Source organism: Delphinus delphis, chromosome 11 (assembly GCF_949987515.2).
Source record: "Delphinus delphis chromosome 11, mDelDel1.2, whole genome shotgun sequence".
In the NCBI taxonomy this organism is placed as follows: Eukaryota; Metazoa; Chordata; class Mammalia; order Artiodactyla; family Delphinidae; genus Delphinus; species Delphinus delphis.
The window spans coordinates 15,450,043-15,466,425 of NC_082693.1; the positions used below are offsets into that span (position 1 = coordinate 15,450,043).

Here is a 16,383-nt window from a genome sequence, read left to right on the forward strand (position 1 = left end):
CAAATCTCACCATGATGTTGACTGGGGGAGGCAGGTGTTGTGGTTGACTTCAATTTCTTCCTGTTTATTTCACTCCTATAACTATCACCAGCCAGCCTTTAGGTTCCCAAAACAGGGTGTAGCAGAATAATAATTTTAGTTGTTTACATTAAATATTCTCTTGTAGTTATGCGGTTATTTTCTAGCAACCTTCTCAGAAATTTACTCAACACATTTCCCCGTTTACATCAGTATTCCCCAAATCCTGCAATAAGACTTAGAGAAAAGTAAAAATTCTTCATCATCATGAAAACTTTACTCTTTAGCACCAAGCTGAGATGCTGGTAATCTGTGAAGCCTTGTTTTAATCCCATCCAACACAACAAAAATTACTGAGCCTCCCCTCTATGAAATTTGTTTTTTGCCTTACCTGGAAGCCTCAAGGATTCTCTACATAACTTACTTTGCTTCAAATTTATATGTGCCTACTTTCATTCCCTTATAAACAACACCAACAGGTGGTATGGAATATTTGGTTGCATAATGATTAAGCCTGAATTTGGTGAGAACTCAAAGATTAAGGTTATTCTTAGCAAAACAAGTAATCCACTGCCAGGACTTTAAAGTGTTTAATGATTTATATCAAAAGAACACCTATGGAAGCACACCATGTGACTTGCAGATCTCCGTTTAAAACCATATATACCTGGGCTTCCCTGGTGGCGCAGCGGTTGGGAGTCCGCCTGCCAGTGCAGGGGACGCAGGTTCGTGCCCCGGTCCGGGAGGGTCCTGCGTGCCGCGGAGCAGCTGGGCCCGTGAGCCATGGCCACTGAGCCTGTGCGTCGGAGCCTATGCTCCGCGGCGGGAGAGGCTGCAACAGTGGGAGGCCCATATGCCGCAAAAAAAAAACAAAAAAAACATATATACCTGAAATAAGAATCCGTGTACATTCACCCACAAACTATCTCAACACCATGAAAGAAATGAGTGACTCCATCTTTGTGTGTTAGGGAGTAGATTCTGAAACTAATCTCAATCACCACTTGATACATGTTCCGTCAAAATGCAGGCCACCAAGGTATGCAATACATTCTGGCTATTTAAACATCTTTATGGGATTTTTCTCAACAAGTGGGAGCAATGCAATTCTTCTACTCTTACTATGTGCAGAAAATAGTTAACAGGAGGATAACTGAGAAAATATCACAGGGTCATTTCATTGTCCCATAGCTCAGCATGTTGTAGTTTGAAACAACCAAAGATCCAATTCATCCTATCTGTTGTAGTCCCAGAACTACCTTTTTAAGGAAAATTTTATATCTAAAATCAGAAAACTCAGCCTTAAAGTAATTCAACCCAGATTAGGCAATTTTGATAGCAGAGAAAACAAAAACACTGAAGACAGCATAGCATGTCATCCAGAAAGATGAGATGTGGGTGTGGAACCAGACTAGGGGCAGCAACACAGAATGACGAAGCATTTGGAAGAGGAGATGGAGTGGGAGAATCCCAGAATTCCAAAGAAAAGTTTTATCTAATAATTAAAATGGCATCCACCAGTTATCAAGCATATGCCAAGGGCCAGACACTATACTAGACACTTCATGAATCTTATCTCTAATTCTTGCAGCAACTCTACAAGGCAGGTCTTAAGTATTCTCATTTTTTGACGAGGAGCCAAATCTTCATAAGGTTATATACCAGGCTTAACATTCCTCAGCTAGGACCTGCAGAGCCAGAATTTGATGTCATTTCTATCCATCTGTAAAGACCAGAGCTGCCTGGTAGGGTTGTTCAACCTACACAACCCTATACAATGGTCCTGTTAAAGCCCACCTCTTTCCACAAAAATACATTTTCCAAAGTTTGATTAAGTTTTAAACACTGACATTTAGGAGCCCTAAGCTAAAAGCTGCAGTCCTAAGGTGAATTTGAGAAGCCCCAAGCATTTTTGATGGAAGGAAGACCATATTGACACATTTTCAGAAATATGGCAGAGTAGTTCAGGGAAACTCTGACAGGGAGACCAAGGTGGCACATGACAAATAGTTTCTGGGTGATCTATTTTGAGCAAAAGTCGGAGAGAAGAGGATGTGGAATTGCACATGGTGGCTGACTTTATGAAGAGCGTGGCAGATATTGGCAACTGCCCTCTAATATCTATTACCCTCTTATTTCTTTTAGGAACAGAACCCCTGAGTTTTAGCTGGGTTTAGCTGTTCAGCTAGATACTTTCCCAGGCTCCTTGGCAGCTAGGTTCCAACCAATGGAGTTTCTGGTTGACATCCGTCAGATTAAAAACAAATCTGGGGCTTCCCTGGTGGCGCAGTGGTTGGGAGGCTGCCTGCCGATGCAGGGGACGCGGGTTCGTGCCCCGATCCGGGAAGATCCCACATGCCACGGAGTGGCTGGGCCCGTGAGCCATGGCCGCTGAGCCTGCACGTCCGGAGCCTGTGCTCTGCAACGGGAGAGGCCACAACAGTGAGAGGCCCGCATACCACTAAAAAAAAAAAAAAAAAAAAAAATCTGGACTTTATTAGAAAGGATTATTGAGAAGCATTGGGGAAGGATGATGGCAATGGGAGGGAAGAGAACTATTACAGCAGGGAGAACACTGACCACATGATCTGCACATGTCAGGCAAAATGGGTTTCTTCCACCAAGAGGAGGAAACAAGGCTAGACAGAACCAGGTGCAGAAAAGTGGGATGAAAGGGTGGCAAAGTCAGACAGTAGACCAAAGAATGTTTCACCCTGAGTCCAGCCCATTTTCTGGGAGACCCTTAAGGAGGGGCTGTACCCCGGTTCAGGCTGAGGGCAGGCCAAATTTCAAGGGACTCAAGGGAAGGAGAAAATCTTAACCAAAGCCTGGTTAATAAATATTTTGTTCCCAGTGATCAGTGGGGACCAAACAGTTCTGCTAATCAGGTAGGAAGCAAAGAATGGGAATTTGGAGGGTCTGCGTCTGGCCTTGTCATACACAAACAAGAGCGGCATCTTGAGTCTTTTCTAAATCATGGGTAAGTGTGGTTCTTTGCAGTAAGTTGTTTCTCAGAACACAAAGAGTGGGAGGGATTTCTTTAACCATTTTGGGTTTCCAGAATCACAGGGCTCTGTGAAGTTCGACATGGTCATAATCTTAAGAGGAACCTGCTTGCCTGTACCTCCTCTTTGGCCTGTTAGTGGTTGGAGGTTAGACGTGGTGGTGATGAGTCACCCTAAGGGAGGGTATAACCTAAGATGGGAGGAACCTGGGTGCCTGAATGACTTTGTGGAACAGAGCTGTCAGCTTGCCCTGGTCAGCTCACCTACCTTTGGACTATTAGGAAAGAGAAAAATAAGCTTCTATCTAGTTTGCAACGTTTTATTTTTAAGTCTCCAAGCTATAGCCACTTAGCGCATACCCTCATGATTAAAAATAGTCCCTGGAAACAAGAAATTATTTGTGTGTTTTTGGCATCATGGTCAACCTGTAAGCAACATCTTCAAATATGAGAGATAATACTAAATGCAGAGCTCCCTTGCAAGTATTCATATTCTCATTAATGTATGAACACCTGAAGCATCAAAAGTTCAATTTTGCTCTTCTTTTTCTATGTCACATAGGAAAAGAATTCTGTTTCAGTTCCTGAAATGCATTTTAAAACTTTCCATTCACCTAGCATTGGAACATAAAAAAAGGAAAATGCACTTATTTCTAACTAAATAATATATATTAATGTATGAATTTGTTATGCTATTGTTGGGGCTCTTAAAAAGTTGCTTAAAATGGCATAATGTTCTACCATTTGATTCAAATGGCCTTTAGGTCAGTAATGTACTCCTTAATTGGAAATGTGGACATAGGAAGACACAGAAGTTTGACCAGTAGTGTTTAAAAGAACGAACTAATCGCTATCAACTATGTATCACTTCCTGTTAAGACACTATAATGCACCCATCAAAGGTTGTTCCCAAATGTAGCACCCACATGATGTACTTTGCTAATTGAACAATTACATGTATGCCTATTGCTAGTGTCACAGCTTGTCAAATAACGTAAATAAGAATTATCGATTAGTCTATGTTCCTCTAGTGAAAAAATAGTCCCATAACAAAACTGCCTAGGAAGGCTGTTTGTTCAATTTAATCTAAACAAAGAATTGGGTAAGAGCACTCACTGCAGCCTCTTTGATTCACTGGATCATTGAATTCACTGTCTCAGTTGAGTTCTTAATGATTTTCAAATACATTTTGGAGAAGTTACCTATCCTAGCAAAAAATGAGCCTTTATGGTTTTAATTCCCTGCATCTCCTCTGTATTTTATGTGTGATTTTAATATGCTGTGAAATTATTCCAAATCTTTATTGTCCATTGTTCCCTTTTTAAAAACAGGTCCAGAACAGACATGAGACAAGCAACCAAATATATGGCATCGTTTTTCACCTAAATACTCAGAGTTTCAAAAGCATTCTTTCCTCTCCCAAACCACCCCTTCTCCTTGTGGCTTCTGAAAAGTTCTACTTAAATGGATAAGCTCCCCACTGGGCACATTATCAATTAAGAACTTCGGCTCCATCCTTTGCACTTTGCAGTAATTCAACAATCTTTTATATGTTAAAAACAATCTCACTTCCAAGATTTGGTGTTCCTTGCTAATGCAAAACATCACTGGAAAAGGTCATCCTTTTTTCTATAGTGGAACCAACAAAAGAGAAGGGCACTAAGCCCAAAGAAATTCACTAAAACATTTTTCCTTTTTATTCAAGCTTAAAACCTTACCTATCATTACAAAATGAAACAGAAATTTACCAGTCATTAGACTGAATTTGCTGATAAGTACTTTTCTGCTTTTGAAAATCCTTTACAAAAAAAATTAACAAAAGCAGTTCCTATCAAGGTGATTATTGTACATGCTTTTACTTTTTAAAAGAAACCAATTTCCCATGTTCTTACTTTGATGGGCTAATGCTAAACTCCACAAGAAGAAATCTTTTGGAAATGTGGACATAACCTGGGTTAGACATACTCCAGTGCTTTTCTCAGATGTTCTGGGTCCTTTCTTAAACATTCTAGGTTTGGTATGCAATATGAAACGCAATTGGGTAAAGGACAGTTCGAAGTTCCTTTGTATGTGCTGTTCAAAAAATAAGTTTACAAAGTCAAAAGTCAGTGTAGTGTGTGTATGCAATAATTTTGTATGTGTGTGTGACAAACCTGTACAATTGGTCGGCTACTGTTAATTGCTTTCTCTCCAGCACCTGTTTAACACAGCATGACGTAGCAGATACTCAATAAAAGATTACTGAATTGAAAGGATGGTTGACGTGTAACAAAGATTACATATAACCCTTAGTTTAAAATGCCTACTTTTTTAAACAATTGATTCTCAAAAAAAAGTGAATACGAGATTGATTGCTAAATTACTGAATACCTATAAAGGTGTGTTTAACCTACTCCAACCTACACAATATGTCGATGGGATGTGAACACTTTTTTTTTTTTTGCGATACGCGGGCCTCTCACTGTTGTGGCCTCTCCCGTTGCGGAGCACAGCCTCCGGACGCGCAGGCTCAGCGGCCATGGCTCACGGGTCCAGGTGCTCCGCGGCACGTGGGATCTTCCCGGACCGGGGCACAAACCCCTGTCCCCTGCATCGGCAGGCGGACTCTCAACCACTGCGCCACCAGGGAAGCCCATGAACACTCTTACTTAGCTGCATCCATTGGACGTTTCCTTACCTCACTGAGATCATTGTCTCCCTTTTAAAATAAAATACTGCATGCTCCGGGGGCTGCGGAGATAGGTCGAAGCTCGCCCTCGCGATAACTTCCGGAGATAGGGCGAAGCTCGCCCTCGCGATAACTTCCAGCTGGTGTGCCTCACGACAGTGTTGTGCGGGGCGGGACCTACCGGGCGGAGCAGAGCGCGCGATGCCTGCGGTCGTGGCCGAAGCGTGCTGGAAGGCCTTAGAGCGAAGACCCCTCACCAAACGCTCAGTTTTGCAAACTGCTATAGTTTAGCCTGCGACGCTTATGATTAGAGTCAACAATTTGCAATGGCCAGCTCACCTGATGCATTCTTAAGGTATGGCTTCTCCACCAGCTTTCTTTAAAAGTCTGGCTCACTTTGAACCTCTTAAAAGCATTAATCTTCCGAGACCTGATAATAAAACTATGGGATAAATTGGATCACTATTACAGAGTTGTCAAGTAACATTGCTGCCCTATCAAAGTCCAGCCACAGGTGTCTTTCCCACTAAAACGTGGCGATGATCAGGCCAAGATCCACAACAGTCTGTACTGTGCTAAGGGGCCTGGCTCTTGCATACAGGCGCATAGACGAGGACAAGGGAAGGACCCATGAGCTGGAGCGCTCGGCCGTAAAATGTATGAGAGGAATTATCTACTGCTATGTGCATCCGGCCCATAAGGTCCAGCAGTTTAAGCAGGATCTACTCCCAACATGTCTTTACTCTATCTTCAAGGTACAGACAGGGGATGAGATCCTCTCCTATGAGGAATATGGTCATCTTCAGATAAATGCAGTGTCACTCTATCTCCTTTACCTTGTGGAAATGATTTCCTCAGAACTCCAGATTATCAATAACACTGATGAGGTCTCTTTTATTCAGAACCTTTTATTTTGTGTAGAAAGCATTTACTGTGTACCTGACTTTGGTGTCTGGGAAAGAGGAAGCATATATAATAATGGCAGCACAGAGTTGCATTCGAGGTAATTTGCTGATTTATCAGTGTTTTGGTTTTTGTTTTTGTTTTAATTTCAATGTGTGGAATTTGAATATGAATAAAAAATCAAAGTACTAGATTGGAAAAATAAAAAATAAAACGAAACTAATATTAATGATGACAATTAAATCAGATAACACACACATTGTGCCCAGCATTGCACCAGGCATGTAGTAGATACCCATTAGATGGTAATAATTATTTTATTTTACAAGAGTGAAAAGAAAAGTTTATTCTACCTGGTGACTCTGTTCTGATTCTGAGGGAAAGTAGCAAATTTTTATAATATGTATGAACTTTTCATCTTATATGTAAACGTTGCCTTCTCTCTCCTCTTTTTTTAGAAGAATGGGATAGAGGGCAGACCAATACCTGGGGAAAAAACAGCTGCATCCTTACACCTGACCTTCCAGGATACCCCCTCCCTCATCATTGCCACCTCTATTGCTTTTGTCTGATTTCTGCATGTTGATCTCTATTTGTCTTGGGTCTGCATGGAGCCACCTGCAGGGCTTTTGTTTCTCCACCTATTGAGTCTCCCTTTGAGTAGAAAAAAGAAAAGATTTCCAGAGTCTGGACAAGAACATTTTCTTAAGTACCTAACAATAAAAGGGGCATGAAACTATTTACCAACCTCACTTAAATCCAGTAAAATTACCATTTACAGGGTGTTGCGTTAAGTTGATTGCTTTCCTTTCTCTAAATAAAGACTTAAATTTCAGCTCACAGGAAAAACTGATACCAAGAGAAGCTGCTCGTGAAATGATACAAGCAGCGCCGGAAGGGGGAATGTTAGAGGCAGGGTGGGGAGGAAAACAAAACTTGAACCAAAACCTTCACCGCATGTTTCATTTTAGAGTAATAATCAAAAACAAACTAAACATCAAGTTTCCTTGGATTATTATTCTCCCGGTCACGAGGCCACTTTTCATTGTTTGTCAGGGTGATCCTGAATAGAGATATTGTACAGCCTACATTAGGGAGAGAAACTGGTTGCTCTCAACTCTGACCACAGATGTAAAATAACAGGCTCTGATATTCTTTCAGAAGTTTTGACTTCATTTTTTCTGGAGACTGTAAAAAGAAATCTTTTTTGTTGCTACAGCTTTGCTGTACTAGATGCTTTGTATTGCTTCCCTTCAGTCTGGTCTTAAGAGAAGAGCTTTATCCTGCATACCTATTAGCAAAGAAAAGTGTCTTAGAATCCCTACACAAAAGAATTATTTTGTAGAGGTGCCCGGCCATAGGTTTATATTCATTCCTGGTTTCTCAGGTGACCTATCACGCATAACAAATTTTTTGAAGAGGTTAGAAAAAAGATGGTGGGACTAAAGAAGAATTTGAAAGTTCACTGTATCCAATAACCCAAGAACTTTAAAAGAAAAAAAATAAACATTAAGAGAGACAAAGTTTCTAAAATAAACAAACAAGGATCTGCCTTAATAAAGTAGTTGACAGCTTCTCTCCCTCTTTTCCAGGCTCAGCCACCAGCAACAGACAAAAGGCCTCGTTTGCACAGCTGTTGCCCAAAGAACTGAACAAAGCGCTGAAACTTTAACTTGAATTTGAAAAAAAAAAAAAGTCAACTGACCAAAAAAAGCACAGATATCAGGGAAGTCAACAACGAGGCAAAAAACTTTGTGAGGTCAGGAAGAAGAATTTTCTAAAAGGTAAATTTCCTGGGAGCCCGAAGGAAACTGGAAATTGGAGTCTGATAAAGGCACGGAGGCTGAGCTCTGGAAGCTCCCATCCCCGCACAGCCACCAGAGTGAAAATCACAACAGCAGGGAGAAATCCATTGCCCAAGATGGTGGAGCAGAAAAGGCAACAGTTTCTTCAGAGCTCGGAAGCTGGAGCCAAGTGAGGGCTAACTTCAAGAAAGAGCCTGCCTCATATCGTTTCTTCTAACTTCTGGACTCTGCCTTAGAATGAGTCTCTGTCATGGGGAGAGGGAAGATCCGGGTAAGACAGAAGAAGGTAGTAATGTTTTTACATCCCCTTCATTTTAAATATTTTTCTTGTCCTTTTTTTTTTTTGTGTGTGTGTGTGTGTGGTACGTGGGTCTCTCACTGCTGTGGCCTCTCCCGTTGCGGGGCACAGGCTCCGGACGCGCAGGCTCAGCGGCCATGGCTCACGGGCCCAGCCACTGCGCGGCATGTGGCATCTTCCCGGACCGGGGCACGAACCCGTGTCCCCTGCATCGGCAGGCGGACTCTCAACCACTGCGCCACCAGGGAAGCCCCCTGTCCTTTATTTTTTTTTAACAATATATAAAGCCTCACAAAAGAAGAGGCAACTAGTGTTTTACAAGTAAAGTCTCTTAGGAAAATAAGAAATATACTGGTTTAGGCTATTTGTTATTTATAGACTATCAGTTTCAATAAAAAAGCTTGAAGCATCCATACAATAGAAACTATGAAAACAATTAGAACATTAAACCAGGAGTCAAAGAACAAGATGGCAGGATATAATGGGGACAGGGAGAGGGAGTAATTGTACCGGAAAATATAGAAATAGTCTTCTCCTTTGCTCTATCAGCTGTGATATACAGAACTAAAATTTAAGTTCAACTGCAGTGCATTCAGTTCTTTTATTTTTTTTAGTCCTTTTCCAGCTGCAATAAGAAATGCTGAAGGAATTTCAAGTACAGTCCCAGAAATAGTAATTAAATGTTCACAACATACCGCCTATGCATTGGGTTTGCCCAAAAGTTCATTTGGGTTTTTCCATAAGAGGGTATGGAAACCCGAATGAACTTTTTGGCCAGCCCAATACTAGACACCCCCCCCCCCCCGCGCCCCCCCTTGAAGAGTCTTGGAGTCTTATGAGAAAGAGAAACAAAAACAAATAATCTCAATGCAATATGATCAATTTGGGTTGCATTTCTTTTCATATATACTTTAGGAGAGGTTTTGTGGGGCTAGGGAAGGAAAGCCTTCACTTGTTGGGAAAGAGAAAAAGCATTACTAACATTTCATATGAGTGATATATTGGCAGGGACTTAAAAGAAGACCAATTTTCCAAATGGAAAAGAGGGAGAAGGACAGTCCCCAAAGAAACCATGCATGCAAAAGGACAGAGGAGGAAAGACCAGTGTGTCCAGGAAGATTTCACCATTGAGGGGCTGGGGATAAAGTGGAAAAGTAGCTTGGAACTGTGAAAAACTATAAAGAAGACACTGAAAAGCTTTTCAACAGGTAAGTGAAAGTATCCTATTTCAGTTTTAGAAGCCAGTTGCATGTTGCAACTTGGAGAGTGGATAAGAGTAAGAGTGAAATTAAAGTAAGGACGGAGGCTGTTTTAGGGTTCTTCAGAGAAACAGAACCAATAGGATGTGTGTGTGTATATATATATATATATATATATATATATATATATATATATATATATATATTTGTATAACAATGGGTTTCTTTTAAGGAATTGGCTCACACAATCACAGAGGATGGCAAGTCTAAAATCTGCCGGCTGGGCTGGCAGGCTGGAGACCCAAGAGAGCCGAAGCCACAGTTCTAGCTGAAGGCTCTGTGCTGTAGTGACAGAAAGAGCCAATCAGTGTTGTAGTTGAAGTCCAAAAGCAGTGTGCTGAGAATTCTCTCTTGCTTGGGGGAAGTCAGTCTTTTTTTTTTTTTTTTAATTTATTTATTTTGGCTGTGTTGGGTCTTCGTTGCTGTGCGCAGGCTTTCTCTAGTTGCGGTGAGCGGGGGCTACTCTTCGTTGCAGTGCGCAGGCTTCTCATTGCAGTGGCCTCTCCCGTTGCCATAAGGAACTCAACTGCCATAAATCCCTTCCCAGGAGTTTCATAACCAGGGAAGATTGATTCTTATCACAGGAGAAGAGACTAGAAATGGACACCTTAACCAGACAGACTTTGTCACAAACTATCATACCTCCCATCTATTCTTCTAAGGGCCTATTCATCATTCCTAAAAATCATTTACCTAAGAGGTGTACATCCCCCCCTCACCTTTAACCTATTGAGATGGCATTTAAGTCTGAATTCTAAGCCACCTGGGGAAGTTACTCATTTTTCCCTGGGTCTCTCTCATGGACACATAAGGTATACACGTTAATAAACTGCTGTTTGCTTTTCTCTTGTCAATCTGTCCCTTATTACAGGAATCTCAGCCAAGAACTCAGAAGGGTAGAGGGAAAATTACGTTTCCTTCCCTCCAAAGACAAAATGGGAGAAGCTCAAAGGGGTACACAAGCTAAATTGTCCTCCTCCATATTAGGAAGTTAATCATTCATGCCTAAAACTGAAAAAATAGGAAATAAGAGTATAAACATGGTAATAGCTAACAGAGTTAAAACTGGTTGCCCCTTTAGAAGAAGGATAGAGAGAAAAGAGAGGTAAGAGAGGAGACTTTTCGGTTTTACTGTAAGCCTCATACAACGATTTGACCTTTTAAATTACTCCTGCATAGTTTGAGAAAAAAAATAAAATCAAGTTAAGAAAATAAACTTAGTACAATGTAGGAGTCAAAATTTAGTAAATGTTTCTAAATTTCTTCTGACAGACAATTTCTGCCCTACTCTGTTTTCTGACACTCAAAGAGGAGCAAAAGCCTTCTTGGGGCTTTCCTCTTGTCCCCACAACCCCTCTCTGTCCCCAGCAGAATGCCTCAGACCCTGACTCTGGGCTTCAAGTTCAAAGGGACAGACGGGAGAGTCACTGGGGATGCCTCATCCTAATTCTCCCGTGAGATTTGGGCAGAGTTGTTTTCTCTATGATCGTGTCTGCAGAAAAAACTCTCTCGGTCATCTAGAAGTTTCTACTATGTGTAAGGTTGCCATGTTTTTGCCTGTGTTTTGATAACATACCCCTGAACTTTTTGGCATCATGCTTTCACTTATTCAGTCATTCATTCATTCAAAAACAAATGTTTAATGAGGCCCTACTATGTGCTAGATACTTACTATTAAGTTTCTTAAAATTATTTTTCCTCAATGTATGGTTTTCATACTTAGGGATTAAGATATTTCAAGGTTCTTTATAATTCCTGCCTTTTTGTGTGTTAATTAGAAAAGGCAACCTTCTGTGATGTAATGATTTATTAAAATAAGGATAAACTAGATTATCTTAAGAAAAGAAAAGCTCCAAGATTTACTTTCTAAATTTAGATCAGGTCAGTTTAAATTTTCTCTTAACCAACATGTCAATGGTCTCTCTTCTCACAAAAAAATTAAAATGTTAACATTTATCTAAAAGCGTTATCCACCTCCTGCTGCTGGTTTATGAGCAAACAGACTTCTGCATTTCCTCTCAAGAGAGAAAAGTACATTTACAGAGTAGAATAGTATTTTGAAGTACTAATCCATGTATCTTCACTCCTTCCCACATCACCCCCACCTCTTAGTTTCCAGTTATGGACTAAATGTTTGTGTCTCCCAAAAATTCATATGTTGAAGCCCTAATGTGGTGGCCTTTGAAGGTGGGGCCTCTGGGGGTAATTCGATCATGAAGATGGAGCCTCCATGGGGGAACTAGTGTCCTTAGAAAAAGAGAAAGAGAGCTGCCCTTTTTCTCTCCTCTCCATCATGGAAGGATACAAGAAGACGTGTATCTAAAAGCCAGGAAGAGGGGTCTCACCAGACACTGAATCTGCTAGTGCCTTGATGTTGGACTTTCCAGCCTCTGAAACTGAGAGAAATAAATGTTTGTGGTTTAAGTCACCCAGTCTATATTTTTGTGATAGCAGCCTGAACTAAGGTTACCCAAAGCAGGAATTGAAATCCCAGAAGTAGCCACCTGCCATGAAAATCAGGAGCCCGCACTCCAGAGACAGCCCATAGGAATATACACCTTCTGTTATCCACATCTCCATCAATACTAGCTTTTCTAACTAGCATAATGAATGTTAGAAACAAGGTCTCATTGTGGAAACGAGTGGAATTTCAGATATGTTGTTCAATGAACAGAATACGAAAGTCCACCCAGGGCTTCCCTGGTGGTGCAGTGGTTAAGGATCCGCCTGCCAATGCAGGGAGACACGGTTTTGAGCCCTGGTCCGGGAAGATCCCACATGCCATAGAGCAACTAAGCCTGTGCACCACAACTACTGAGCCTGCGCTCTACAGCCCGCGAGCCACAACTGCTGAAGCCCGTGTGCCTGGAGCCCATGCTCCGCAACAAGAGAAGCCACCGCAATGAGAAGCCCGCGCAGCGCAACAAAGAGTAGCCCCCGCTCACCGCAACTAGAGAAAGCCCGCGCGCAGCAACAAAGACGCTACGCAGCCAAAAAAATTTTTTTAAAGTCCACCCAGGCCTGTAACCTGTACCCTCAAGGATAATGCCCAAGGCTTGACCCACAACAGAACCTGTGTCCAATCATTGAGTCAGAGGACTTCTGGTTGCCTCATGCGACTCCAAGGGTACAGAATTCTGCCTCTGGATATGGTTGCATCTGCTTCAAGTAAACATTTCATGAAAGAGGTAGTTGGAGCACTTCAAAAGAACAGAGAGCTGGGACTTCATCGATCTTACGGAACAGTTTGTATAAATGTTTTTGAGCCTGCTTGCCAATGAATTTTTTTAATAAGGTCTGTACTTGTGGCATAATTTATGGAGAGTAAGTCAGTTTTGTGGTGGTTACTATTATTTACTAAAATAACCTAAAGTTGTATGAGACTAAACTGGCTTAGGTTTACAGAATTAGTTGAGAGAGTGAAGAGCCCTGAATGGAATTTGTAGTCTTGACCAGGGAACAGTGCAGCATAAGAAAGCTTGGATCATATAGCTGAGAATTACTAGGAGCATGAACATCTCAACAGAAGCTACTGTAGTGTAGTGACTACATCTGGAAACCATACACGATGACCTCAGCAAATGACAGCATGGACAACTACTAACCAAGGCCCAGATACTTCCTCCTTCCCTGGAGCCAAGAGGCTACTTAAATGCAATCAGAGAATTGTCTGCATTAAAATTTGAAGTGACTGAGTTTGCCAGGAATTGACTAAAACTATGGTTACTGCCATCAGGAAGAATCGAGTCTCTAAATAGATATTAAACTGGAATTTAGAAAAAAAAAATCTAAGACTTTTCCTTTCTTGCACATCTGAGTTTTGGATTTTGAGAAATTCATACCCACTATATGCCACACGAGGAAAAACAATTCTGGGTCTCTCTCAATTTTTCTCTCCAAGATCTTTTAAGACTTGACACCTCTGTTACATTTTCTCCTCTATTTAGGTCTTCAGGAGTGACCCATGATCCCCCAGACTCTTCTTTGTAATCCAAAGTCTGGTTCAAAGCCCAGAAAAGGGATATTCACGTCTTGCTGAAAATCAGGATGAAAAGAAAGGCAGCGTCTTAAGTATGTAGGTATGTGTCTTAGCTTGCGCTTCTATAACAAATACCATAGATTGGATGGTCTAAACATTTATTTCTTACAGTTCTGAAGGCTGAGAAGTCCAAGGTCAAGGTGTCAGCAGATTTGGTGTCTGGCAAGAGCCTTCTTCTTGGCTTATAGGCAGCCAGCTTCTCACTGTATCCTCACATGGCAGAGAGAGAGATCATCTTTCTCCCATCTCTTCTTATAAGGGCACTAATCCAATGCACTGGGGCTCAACACTCACAACCTAATTACCTCCCAAAAGTCCCACCTCCAAATATCATCACATTGGGAATTAGGACTCCAACATATAAATTGGGAATCCATAGCAGTATATATTGTGGCAGGGAGGAAAGTGATAATGAGGGAAAAGTTATGTTGAATTCACCTCCCAGGAATTTTACTTCCTGAAGGAAGAAGGTAGAATCATCTTGCATTCAGCAAAAACTTAACTATGAGCCATCATTAGGAAAGCACTAGTTTCACCAGGCTGAGTAAAGTATTTTCTGACATCAAATAAGGAGACAGACCATATAATGTGCTAAGTGCTGTGATGGGGTTAGGTACAGAACCAGCGTTGGGGGATGGAGAGAGCCCAGCTCTGACTGGAGGCATCTGAAAAGCCTTTCAGAAGTGATGAGATTGAAACTGGGTCCTACGTTTCACCAGCAGAGAATGGCCTTGCCAGTGAGAAGTAACAGAAAATGTCAAGGCAAAAATGAAAGAAAAAGCATGGTGTGTTAGAAATGGTGACAAGTCCAGGGGTCAGAAAGTATGTGGGTGGACTAGCAAGACTATGCTAGAGGGTGAAAGTGTGGTCAGATTGTGAAGACTCGTGAATGCTTTTCTGAAGAGATTGGCCTTGATGAGGTCAGCCAGGTCATCCAATGAGCCTGCAGGTCCCAAAGAGGTGCCCTAATGGGAGCACAAAAAACCAGAGCTCTGGGCCCCTCCACTCCACCCCAGACCACTTTGTATCTTTTATATATCTCTTATATTTCTAATTTGAAAGTAGAACTCTGCTGTTATTTTTAAGTTTTAAAATTGCTCATATAAGCAAATGAAAGTCATGAAAGATCTTTAATTAGGGAAGTTAAATGACCATGTTTACATTTCAGACAGCTAATTCTGGTTGCAGGGCAGGAGGAAAGATTAGAGAAAGGAGACATAAGAGGCAGAAAAGTCATTAGTTAGACTGTTAAAATAGCCCATACAAGGAATGACAAAGGGTCCAAACTAAGGTAGTGATAGTACGAGTGTGAACAGATGCAGGAAGAGGCAACACATTCTAGAGACATTTTAGAAATTGAATGAACAGCCTTTTACAAGTCTTATTACACATGTAGCAGATTTCAACAGCATTTGGGCCTAGCAGGCAGGTAATCCACTTTACCTTTACGTTGGTGGATTCATGTAATATCAGTTGCTTCACTTCAACTCCAGTGTATTACCACAGGGAGGTGAGATAAGGACCTCTGGCAACATTCCAAAGTCTAGGTTGTTGAAGGTATTACAGCTTGTAGACTGATGTGACTTTGGAAAACAACATTAAATTTAGTGGCTTATGGACGAATATAGGAAAAGTCACCAATGCAGAGTGTCCATTTGACTTATCAATTCCAGAAGACTGATGTGGTATTTTGTTGGCTCTTTTCTTCTCTCTCTTTCACTTTCTACAAGTAATATTTTTTCCAACTCTAAAAGAAGGAATCTGAAAAAAAATAAATTTAGTAGTAAATAAAGTAAGCCATAGATATGGTTCATTTTGTTGTTGTTGTGTTATACTATTTGTCATGATATCACATGATAGAATGCTTTACTAAGATGGATCCTTACAGTATGCTGGCCTTATAGGCAGGCAGAACAGACTTGACTCTATTATGATTTGAGATATGGTGATGAGTTGCTCAACCCTTATTCACACATTCAATCATTCAGTAACTACTTACTAAGCATCTACTTCGAAAAAGTCTTATGACAGGTAAGCACAGTGGAATACAACACGATGTAGTCTTTGGCTAGTAGAGTTTTCAGCCAGCCAGAGAGACAAACATTAAACAACCAGTTGCACACTTAATTATTTGACCATTATTGTGATAACTGCTTTGAAGATGAAAGAAAAGCTACAAGAGAGTCTAGAACAGGGGACCTCACCTAGTCTGCACTTCCACGAGGGAGTGACCCTTGATGGGTGAGCTGAAGAACAGGCTGCTGCTTCTGCAAGAAAATGGAGAAGAGATATTCAGGCAGAGTAGGTGGTGCAAAGCAGGCATATATGCACTGAGCAGCTGGAAAAGGCCATGGTGGCTGGAGGGCGGAAATCAACAGGAAGACTGGCC

The 16,383-nt window shown here is 41.3% G+C and overlaps 1 pseudogene; it reads left to right on the plus strand.

Moving 5' to 3' along the window:
* Positions 1-6,047: 6,047 nt before the first annotated feature.
* LOC132434241 (phosphorylase b kinase regulatory subunit beta pseudogene) lies at positions 6,048-6,697 on the plus strand (annotated as a pseudogene).
* Positions 6,698-16,383: the final 9,686 nt, after the last annotated feature.